The sequence below is a fragment of the Marmota marmota genome, unplaced genomic scaffold (assembly GCF_001458135.2).
Source record: "Marmota marmota marmota unplaced genomic scaffold, marMar, whole genome shotgun sequence".
Classification (NCBI taxonomy): domain Eukaryota; kingdom Metazoa; phylum Chordata; class Mammalia; order Rodentia; family Sciuridae; genus Marmota; species Marmota marmota.
Window position 1 is genome coordinate 12,360,608 of NW_026000037.1, and position 11,968 is coordinate 12,372,575.

An 11,968-nucleotide genomic window follows, 5' to 3' on the forward strand; every position below is an offset into this window, starting at 1 on the left:
CTAATATATATATATATATATATATATATATATATATATATATATATAAATTAGACAAAATTAATTAGCTTAAACTAATGTGATTATTTTGATAAAAAGAAATTCAGTGACAGTAAAATTTAAGCAAAAGATTCCCAATAACCTCTATGTGTGGAAATTTGGAATTCTGGACAATTATTTCATCAGGTAAACTTTTAAAAGTCTGGGGAATCCTAACTTACTATTTAAAAAAAAAAAACAAAATGTGTATACATTTTGTCTCTATTTCTTTCTCTGTCTCTATTTCTTTCTCACGAAAGAGTCATGGTGACGTCACACATTAGACCAGCAACAGCCACAAAATATGATATTAGAGTCAGATTAGCAAGAGATGGAACATTTTGACTCAGTTCAACTTTGTATCAGTGCACTTAAAAAGTAAAATATTTCGACATCACAATTAGTATAGTAGAAAGAGAAATGGGTACAATACTAAACCCATTACAAAGGAGCACATAGAATAATTGAAATCTCTCTCTCTCTCTCTCTCTCTCTCTCTCTCTCTCTCTCTTTCTCTCTCTCTCTCACACACACACACACACACACACAGTTTCACTGGGTTCTTGAATTCCTTTGAAAACATTTTTTGTGCAAGTGCAGAAATTCTGACTGGTTTCTCAAGATAATAATATTAATAAATCTCATTTAAATTGGTAAGGAAATGTCTCAAATGTCTCCATGCTTCAGGAAAGATATTTTTATTTCTTAGGGTATTTATTTTCCCACTTTCCTAAAAACTCTTTCAATTCTCTTCAATATCTTCAATATTTCAATATACTTAAGTTCTCCTTACACTTGCCTGATGCTGTGCCTCTTAATTTATTATGAAAATGTAAATAATCATTTACATTTTCATAAAATCTTATTTTTTTCACCACCAAACTTTTGGAACAAATCAGCATCCATATCCCAAATTAATTTTGTTTTGCCTTTATCAAAAATGCCTCCTGATCAGTCCCATAGGAGTTAAGAAATATTCTTCATGGCTTAAACACAACAGTTTCTTTCTTCCTCTTGCTGGTATATCCATCAGAGAAGTGCCAATTGCTCTGCTCCCACACCATCATTGCTCTTCTTACAGAATCCAAGACCAAAGTGTCTGGAAGAACCAGTACCTGGAAGGTTGTCAGGCAATGTGGAAAAGGGAAGAGAGAAAAGGTGCAAACAACACCATCTCCTAGAACTCTTCCCATAGGAAATGCTTCACTTTCCCACCCCAATTGTTCAAGCAAATCACATTTCTGATCTCTTCTCTGCACCTCACCATCTCTGGGAACTTTGCTACTGAAATCCTTCTCTCCTCAGAATCACCCTTGTTATGATACTTTGCGTAATATTTACATGAATATCTCTTGTGTTAAAAAAATGAAAGAAAAAAAACGTAGCTTGCATTGAATTATACCATCTTTTATCACCTTATTTTGTCTATTTTGACATAAATTTCTTGAATGACTCTTACAGACATCGTACACCATATCCTCACCCCACTTTTCTCTTCAACTCATTGCAACCAGATTCTTATTTTTACCATTCCATTGAAATATTGATTATTATTTCACAAATAAATATCTTTAGAGATTTTAATGACCTGTATTTTATCCTCATGAACTTGTTCTCTTGTAACTGACAGAAAGTGCCTTGTATATTTACAATGTCCCACCTCAGTTATGAGCCATCCTTCCCAACCCCATTTGCCCCAAAACCCATGTAGTTCACAAACTCGCACAGTTCAACAATGTTGGGATTTGCAATTCCAACACCCACCACCAAATGGAAATGATGTATAAATGTCCCATTTTCACATCCATTGGATTATTCTAGGGAGCATTCTGGAAGGTTTACAAGGTGCAAACTTAGTTAAGCCCTCATTGTCTCTACCAGTTTTATCATTCATGCATCTCTAATTGGCTTTTCCTCATTCCCTGATTCACTGATACTATTATCTCACACTGCCTAGAGGTTATTCTCCATAATATTCTTCTCAAATTCTTGGCCCAGGCACTGTGTTTTGACTCAATCCACACAAAGTATTTGGTCTTCAGAGTGACCACACAAAAGAAACATTTTGAATGACACTCTGAAACAAGGCCATTTATTAATCAGATGAAAATAATTGCTGATTTGTCATCTAGATGGTGACATGTGTACGATGAGCCACAAGTAGAAACAAGCAATGGTTTATATAGAATCTCTAGTACTGGAAAGATACAGAGCAAAGGTAAAAATTGTGTAGATCTTACTTTGATGAATAAATTTCGGTAGAAGCTTTGCAAATAGAGAATGATATGTTCAAGTCATCCAGCTCCCACCTATGACATGCTATGAAAGCTGGAGAGGTTAGACAGGGGCATACAAAGATCCTGCAGCTACCACAGCAGACTGTGCTGTAAATCAGGCAGGAACATTTACATGAGAGTGGCACAGTGGCAAAGGACAATGAATGTTTAGCATTAAGTGTCATCCTGTGATGAAGTACGACTTCTGAAATTTGAATACTTAAATAATTTATTTCAGGATATATATGTATATCAAATTTCAAGTTGTGCATATATAAGTATGGACAATTTTAATTATAAAATTAATCTCAATATAAGTGAGAACTAGAATAAATTATTTGTGTGGTTTTATGTTAGCATCAATGTCTATATTTCAATTTTTAGATTAGCAAGAGATGAAGCTGTAATTGGCCGGGACATATTTTTAATATTGAGGCCATATTTGATGATGATGGTAGTGGTATTTATGGAGAAAAGCTAATAATTATTGAAAAGCTGACATATTCTAGACTTGTTACACACTCTATGCAATAGTTTCATTGAACAATATTTAATGGATGAAAACTTCAAACCAAGAGACATTAAATCTTTTCTCCCAAATCAAGGAAATGAGAATAAATGAAGCCAAAATTTTAACCCAGATATGTTTGCTTCATTGATATATATATATATATATATATATATATATATATATATATATATATATGCACACACACACACACACACACACACAGACATGCAAACACATACACCCTTCATATCATGCAAATGAGTGTGTGTTTTGTCTTAAAAATGCTGGAACCATTTAAGGATCTTTGCAATAGTCTTGATATAGGAGTTTGAAATTTATTTTAGTATTCAGAAAGAGAGGACACTGTCTTGTTTTAAAATACTTAGTGAATATTTATGTGATGATGTTGAGAAATAGACATATTGTAGAGAGGATTATGAAGTAGAAATTATAGTTCCTGAAGAGATATGGAGTGAGATGTAATCAGGTATAATATTCAGGTATTCAAAAGCCAACACAGATCAAGTACCAATCAATCAGATTGAATGTCAGATCTACCAGAATAGGCATTAGCTATACCAGTCAGTCCTGGCTCATTATCAGTGTGGCTAAAACAAATAGGAGGAAAATGTGTAGTGCATCTTTCTGTCTTAATTGAATGGGCGGGTGGTAATCTACTGTTTATACTGAGCCATATTTTTCTACTGAATGATAATATGGTCTTATTTCCTTCAGGAAATAGTTTTCTGAATTTTCCTCAATTGAAAAAAAGTGAAAAAAATTAAAATTATAGTGTTAGTATCCTTATAGTTAGTTTTTTTTTTTTTTGTGAAGGTCAAATAAAATATATTTTGTCATCCACAGAACAATGGAAAAAAATGGATAGGGATTCAATATTTAAATATTTTCTACTTCATACAGAAAATATGTATTTAAAAGAAAAAAATGCTCAAGTATTTTGTTTTATTCTGAACTATAAAAACATAAAATATATACCAGAGATTAAATATGTAAGAGAATTATTTTTAGCATAAAAGTATCTCTTTATAAGAGAAATTTATGTAGGATAAAGGTATTTATTGATAATAGCATATTAATTTACATGTGACTTTGGTGACCTATTATAGTTAAGATATTTTAACAAATTATTATAAAATAATAGGATGCTACATGGAAACACTTATTTCTGAAATTTCAAAGTATACAATTATGTTCATATCAAAAAGAACATATGTTTACTTTGTAGATAAATATGTTGATAATATTATACTTTATTTTATACTGCTACCTACCTCTCTTAGAGGATGGAAGGTAGGTATTGAATAGGGTATTATGGAAAAGCAATTCAAATGACAGAAAAATCAATACTGTACAATTCTCTGATTTTTTAAATTTTTATTTCAAATATTATTCTAGAACACTAACAAAATAAAAAATTGAATGAGTAAACAGGCAACACTTTCAAACATTCTTGATGGGTTGATAAATGGCTTCAGTTTATTTTAGGACAATTTATCAATAACAATAAAAATTTTAAAGTGCACATACCTGTATTCAGATATTTACTAAAAAAAAGCACATGAACATATGGTCATTACATCATTGATAATGGTGTAAAATATTTAAATAACTTAAAGTATCCATGGGTACACAACAGATGGTGTAAGTTTTGTGTACTCTGGTACCGATGCACAACAAAATCCAAAACAGTAGTTAAAATAATTGACTTAAACAGAATTGCTAACCTGTGGAAATGTTCTCAATACATTGTTAAGTGGCAAAGGATCATTTTCTTTTTTTGGTATTATATAGTATGAATGATTCCTTTGGTGTAGCTGAGAATTGAATTCTATTCTTAGGAAACCAAAGCTGCTCTGTGTCTTGGCTATACCCTGTTGCCTTCCAGCCATATTAACAAAATTAGCATAAATATAACCCTTGTGCCTTAGATTCCCCAGATACCAGGAACTCCTGATTAATTTCACATTGGGTAATGGGTGCCTGGCAATATAGATCATCCTTAATTTGCCTCGAGTCTGTACTCATTCCCCAAAAGAACAAAATAAACCAATAGACATACTTGATTACCCTGGCACATGCATTCATAAGAGCTTGTAAAAGAATGCTTACAACACAACTTAAGAAACACCTCTAACTACAGGAAAGCAACATCACTAAATGTGATGCATACAAGTGAATAGAAGGGCAATCAAGCAATATGTGGGGAAATATCAGAGAAAGACAATGGAAGGAGGAATAAAAAAGAAAGGAGAAAGGAGGTGGGGACGTGGAAAGGAAGAATAGATAATTTTACTTTTTAGAGTCTTCAATATATGATTCTCACATGGCTTTTTAAATTTATCTCCCACCCACACTTCTAAGCATTTCATAAACCAATGAACCGGATCCTGTGATTTTCTCGGTACATGATTTAATATTTTCAGTTTCCATGATGTGTTCTAGAAATTTTCTTCTAAAAAAAAATCTTTGTATGTATACATCTTACATGGTTTGCAAGACAAATTTGAGGGCTACACATCCCACAAAGTCTTTATTTTTCAATATTTTTATCAGTGCACTATATTCATACATAATAGTGGGTTCACTTTGCTTGATCATACATGCATGCAATATACTTTGTTCCACTTCAGTCCCAAGTACTTATTGTTTCTCTCCCTCTGTTCCCTTTTCTCTATTCTACTGGTCTTTCCTCTATTTAGTGTGTGTGTGTGTGTGTGTGTGTGTGTGTGTAAAAGAAATCCATTGTGACATATTCATATATAGCATAATTTTGCCAATTTAACTCTACAGTTCCTCCCTTTTCCTCCCTTTTCCCATCCCTCCTCCCTCTCCCTCCATTCCCTTTCTCTACTCCATTAAACTCCCTTCTGTTTTCATGATCTGCTTCCCCTTTATTTTTCTTAGTTTCACCTAGCTTCTGTATGACAGAAAATATTTGATCATTGATTTTCTGAGTCTGGCATATTTCACTTAGCATGATGTTCTCTAGTTCCATTCATCTACCAGCAAATGCCAAAATTTCATTCTTCTTTAGGGCTGAACAAAACTCCATTGTGTATACCTACCACATTTTCTTTAACCATTTATCTGCTGACAGGCAACTGTGCTAGTTCCATAACTTGACTAATAGGAATTGGGCTGTTATAAATATCGATATGCCTATGTCACAACAACGTACTGATTTTAGTTCTTTTGGATCAAAACCAAGGAGTAGAATGTGTGGGTCATATGGTGGTTCCATTCCTCATCTTTTGAGGAATCTTCATAGTGCTTTCCAAAGTGGTTATTCTAATTTGCAGTCCCATCAGTAATACACAGGTGAATGATTTCCCATACATCCTCACCAGAATTCATCATTATTGTGTTTTTGATGATTGTCATTCTGAGTGGAATGACATGAATTCTTGGTGTAGTTTTGACTTGCATTTCCCTGATTGCCAGTGTTATTGTACATTTTTTCATACCTTTTGTCCATTTGTATTTCTTCTTTTGAGAATTTAATTAAATTCTTTTGCCCATTTATTTATTGGGTTATTTGGTTTGAGGGTGTGTTTGTGTGTGTGTAAGTTTTAAAATGCTTTGTATATTCTTTATATTAATTCCCTAAATGCTTTGTATATTCTTTATATTAATTCCTTGTTGGAGTAATAGTTGGCAAAGATTTTTCTTCAATCTGTAAGCTCTGTCAACATTCTCTTGTTTCCTTTGATGTGCAGAAGCATTTTAATTCGATGCTGTCCCATATATTGGTTCTTGGTTTTATTTCTTGAGCTTTAGGGTTCTTGTCCAGGAACTTGGTGCCTGAACCAATGTCTTGGAGTGTGGATTCTATATTTTCTTCTAGAAGTGGCAAAATTTCTAGTCTAATTCCTACCTCTATGATCCATTTTGAATTGACCTTTGTGTCTGTCACAAAGCCTCTCTTGACTAATCATTATTCTGGACCAAACTCTCACTGAAATAAGTTCTGAAAGTAGACCATCATATTTTACCTGAAATTTTAAGAACATCTAAGGTGTTCTATAGGTGCTAGTAAATATTTTGTTGTTTGCTTCTGTATAAATAATTTTATTAATAAATAAATAAATAAATTTCCCTATTTTCATTCTGGAAATATTAACATTCTCTTTTCTGTGTATTTTTTGACTTATAAAAGTTTATTTTTCTGAAGTTTCTCCTTTTTTATCATTTTAATGAACTCTCTAAAAATTCATCAGCTTTCCTTTTAGTTCTTACAGAGCTATACCAAAGTAAAATGTTATTGTTGTTTATAAAAACAATGGATTTATAGTAATACACATAGCAGATTAAATTGTATCATCATTACCACTTCTTTTTTAATATTTATTTTTTAGTTGTAGTTGGACAGGATACCTTTATTTTATTTATTTTTATGTGGTGCTATGTATCAAACCCAGGACCCCGCATGTACTGGGTGAGCGCTCCACCACTGAGCCACAACCTCTGCCCCACCATCACCACTTCTTAAAAACATGATTACACACAAGATTTTGACCTTATTATAAGTTTTAGGCATTTATGCAAGATGCCCACTGGAATTCTGCCTTTACAAGTTCTAAAGACTTGTAGGCACAAAGTGTCTATGCACTATGATATAAAATGCGTTATAAAACTGTTTCTGGACACAAAACAGTTTCACTTAATTTTTATGTTTACCTTTGTATAATACATACACGATTGTTTATGTGTATATAATTATTTACAGAATAAATAGCTTTCTGGTGGTTTTAATTTATGTATTTTATAGAATTATTTTTCATGAGATAGTAGATGCTACTGTTTAGGCTACGATATGGTAGGAAATTTATGTTATTTGTTTGCTTCATTGCCTCTAACAATAATTGTTTACTATTCCTAATACCCCCTCCATAAACTATGAAGCAACAGAATAGCTCCCTCATCTAATATGGGACCCATGATATCTGACTCCTGCTTTTTCTAAGCTGACTTGACACTGTTCTCTCTTTTCTCTGTTGCTTAGCCACACTGGCCTTCTTTCCCTTGAACTTGCAAAACTCCTCTGAGTATTAAAGAATAAATATTGATTTTCATTTTTTATGCTTTTCTCCAAATGAAGTAATAAACTCTTTTTTTTTTTTTTTGCTGCCTGATTCAAATATCATCTGTATAGAAGGGATTTTCCCAGTTATCCTGATACTCCTCACACTTTAGATATTCTTTTTTTTTTCATTTTCTAGTAAGTTCTATTTATTTTCTTTATAGGGCATATCATTGAAACTGAACTAATTTATTTAGTTTCATTAATTTCAGCAACATCAGAATGCAGCATTCTTTAAAAATGGAGCTTTATCTTGTTCAGTGTTGAAATCTTGTACCTACAATGGAGTCTGCCACATGGCCACTGTCTAGGGAATAAATTAACATCTTTCATGCATTCACATCCTGGAAAACATTGTATTGTTTTTGGTATCATTAATGAGGGTGAAGAAGTGTTCTGGTGCCAAAATTAGGACCACTCCAAGTTTCCAAACATTTTTAAAGGTTCAAATTATAATGAATACCATTTCTTTCTTTAAATCTTGAATTGCCCTACTCCAGAAATGGGAGGATTTGATTTAGATTGTTATAAGGGGAAACACTTAAGTCTGGGGAGAGTGATATCAGTTTCCCAGTGAAGAATTTTGTTGCTACATTTGCTGTTCATTTAGAACTGGCTAGTGTATCTTGCACAGCTTTTGCATAGATGATAGAATGAAGGGGGCCATTTGGATCATCCCACAGACATAGAGAAGCACAGTTACTGCTTTGTAATGATGGAGCAGCTGCTGTAGAAGACTAATTGTTGCTAGTTATTGCAGCTTTTTGCAACTTGAATAGGAACTCTGAAAGAAAAAGAAAGGGAAAGTGAGAGCGCAAAAGAGAACAAATTACTTCTGATAAATTCTAAGCCAGGAATAGACAATTTGAACTGGGAATGTGGGAAGTGAAAAAGAAGAGAAAGACAATGTAGGAACAGATGGATATTTACTCTTTTTTTTCTATATCAGAGGTATGAAGACAACAAGAGAGAAATTTAACTCAAAAATTGTGTTGCTCTTTTATCAAAGAACAAAGAGCAGAAGAGGGAAAATAGACCCTGCAATGAAAATTAAGTGCTATGCTTCTGCCAGCTGTCTTCAGTGGCTTGCCCAGTTTTTGAGTGATTAAAAGAGAAGTTATAAACCAGAGTACTTCACCTGCTTACTCGTAGGGGGCTTTGATGTTGGAATGCAACAACTCTTTCAGCATGGATGGAATTCAAAGACTTACCTTATTAAACTCCTCTGGGAAGTGAAACTACTGAAGATTTTTATTTTGACCACTATTAAAAATTTTTTAAAGGAGAAAGCAGAAAACATATGTTAAACAAATGTATGAACTTATAATAAAAAATGCCTATGTGGAAACCATTCCTGAATGCATGTAGCTGTCAGTATAATTAATTACCAACAGGTAAAACATAGATCTTAGGTATTCATTAAGATGATTATAACAACCAAGTACAGAGAACTGAATCACTTTGTTAATCAGAATAACTGTATGCCTGAAAAATAAACTTGATTTGAACAATATTGATTCACATGACTATTATTTTGAGTTGATATTTTTATCTCTTTTCACCCTATTTTGTATGTTGCATGTTTGCTGATGAATGAACTCTGTCACTTAGACTCTTCTAAAAGCACAAATATAGTCCCCCAAATGGGTTTGCTCTGTTTCTGCTTATCAAATACCAACTAGAACTATTAAACCTATAGATTATAGTGAATTTCACACTCCCAAATTATTTCATTTCAACATCAGTAAAATAAATATTTAATTTCATCTCCATTTTGAGCAATTCTCTTTATGTTTTTTCCATGACTAATTTTCTACTGAAAAGAAGCCAGTGGAAATAAAGGATATTTGTATCCCACCCAGCCTTCTGGACTTGAAATTGAATTTAAAACAACAACAACAACAATAAAAATAAATGCTTTAGGGGGAATATTGAACTTAAATGTGGCACCAGTATTAACAGCATCGATGTGCTACAGATCTCAAGTTTAAGATGAAAGTAGTAGTTGCTGACTTAGTTTTATCAATTCCCTGCAGGTTATCAATTTCACCCAAAAGAATATACACAAAGAGATATACTCAAAATATATTTTCTTTATCTGTTTCGTGTCATTGGTAAACAATTCCTGTTGATTCTGGGTCCAAAATATATGAAATATATTGACGTCTCTACTTTTCTGTTGTCATAACTCTTACTAGCCTGAGCTCCAACAATATTCCCCTAACATGTATCTATTTTCCCTTTCATGTCTTTCATTTACCAGTCACACCATCTTATCAAGATATACTGAGAATTACTCTCTTGAGTAGTTTGTTTAACTTTATATTTACCAGGTTATTTATAATTTGGTAGAAAATGATAAAATATGAACATACAATTCCTTTATCACTGCTTTTCCATTTAAAAAATAATATAATGTGGTGAAATGTACATGACATAAAATTAATCATTTCATTGTGAATGATTCAATGGCATTTAGTACATTCACAATTTAGTAAAACCACGAAGTCTAGTTTCAAACAATTGCATATACTGCAAAATAAAACCCGTACCTATACAATATTTTCTTCCCATTTCTCCTATGCCCCAGCCCTAGGAAATGACAATTTCTATGTATCTATAAATTCTGGACATTTTATTTAATAAAGTCACAGAATGTGTGAATTTTTTCTGGCTTATTTCACTTAGCGTAATGATTTTGAGATTCACCCATGTTTGTGCACGCATCAGTGCTTTCTTCTTTCATTTGTGGCTTAATAATATGCCATTGTATGTACATATCAGTTTCTTCATCCATTGATAGACTTTGGGACTTTTTATACCATCAGGTGAATAGTTCTGCTATGAAGAAGTGTGCAAATATCTCTTCAAGACCTTTCTATTTATTTATTTTTTAAAAATTTATCTGTAGCTGTTCAGGATTGAATCTGGGCTTTCTACTACTGATCTACACCCCCAGCTTTTTTGATTTTTCACTTGAGACAGGGTGTTAAGAACATGCCTAGGCTGTCCTGAACTTAAAATCTTCCTGCCTTGGCCGTCTGGGTCACTAGGATTATAAGCATGCACCACCAGGTCTAGAAAGATCTTGCTTTTAATAATTAAAAATAAATACCATAAATGAGATTGCTTGATCCTATTGGGTTCTATGGCAACTCTTTGAGGAACATTAATATTGATTCACAGAGCAGACCCCTATTCTGTATTTGCTCCTATAGTTCAGAGATGTTCCAATTTTACATATCTATACCAATACTTGCTTTCTCTGGTTTTTGCTGTTGTGTTATGTGGTTTTTGCTGTTCATTTGTTGGTTTTATAATAATCATCCTGATGGGTGAGGGGTTATATCTCATTATCCGTTTTATTGGAATTCTCTCTGTTTCTGAGATCTCAATTTGTTTGTATATTTCAGAACCATTCTCTTGTGATCACTGTATTTTTGTAATATGCTTTGAGAAAAGTTAATACTTCAATATCATTTTTTAATTGCTTTGGCTATTCAGGGATTTTTGAAATTCCATTGAATTTTCGTATGTCTGACACTCAATATGATATTACACATTAATTTTTATGTTTTTATGAAGAAAATTCTGATGATATTTTGATAGAAATCAGTTGAAATTATTGTTCCTTTTGGGTCATGTGAAGATCTTAATGATGTTAACTCCTTCAACCCATGAACACAGTGTCTTTCATTTATTTATTTATTTATTTTTCTGAATCTAGCCACGAAGAAGCATGAAAGTAATTCACAAAAGAGTTTTAATTTGAAATAAAAATGAGAATAAAAACAAAAACAGAAGTATGGCCAATAACATCAATTCATAAAATGTAAAGAAAAACTGAAAAATCTTTTTTAGGTAGACTAAAACTGACAACTTCATAATGTACTTGACTCTAGACTAGGCACACTGCTGAAGAGAACATTTTTTACACATATCATTGGGTCAATTGAAAAACTAGAATATGAACTCCAATATATAAATATATATATATATATATATATATATATATATATATATATATATATATATATATAT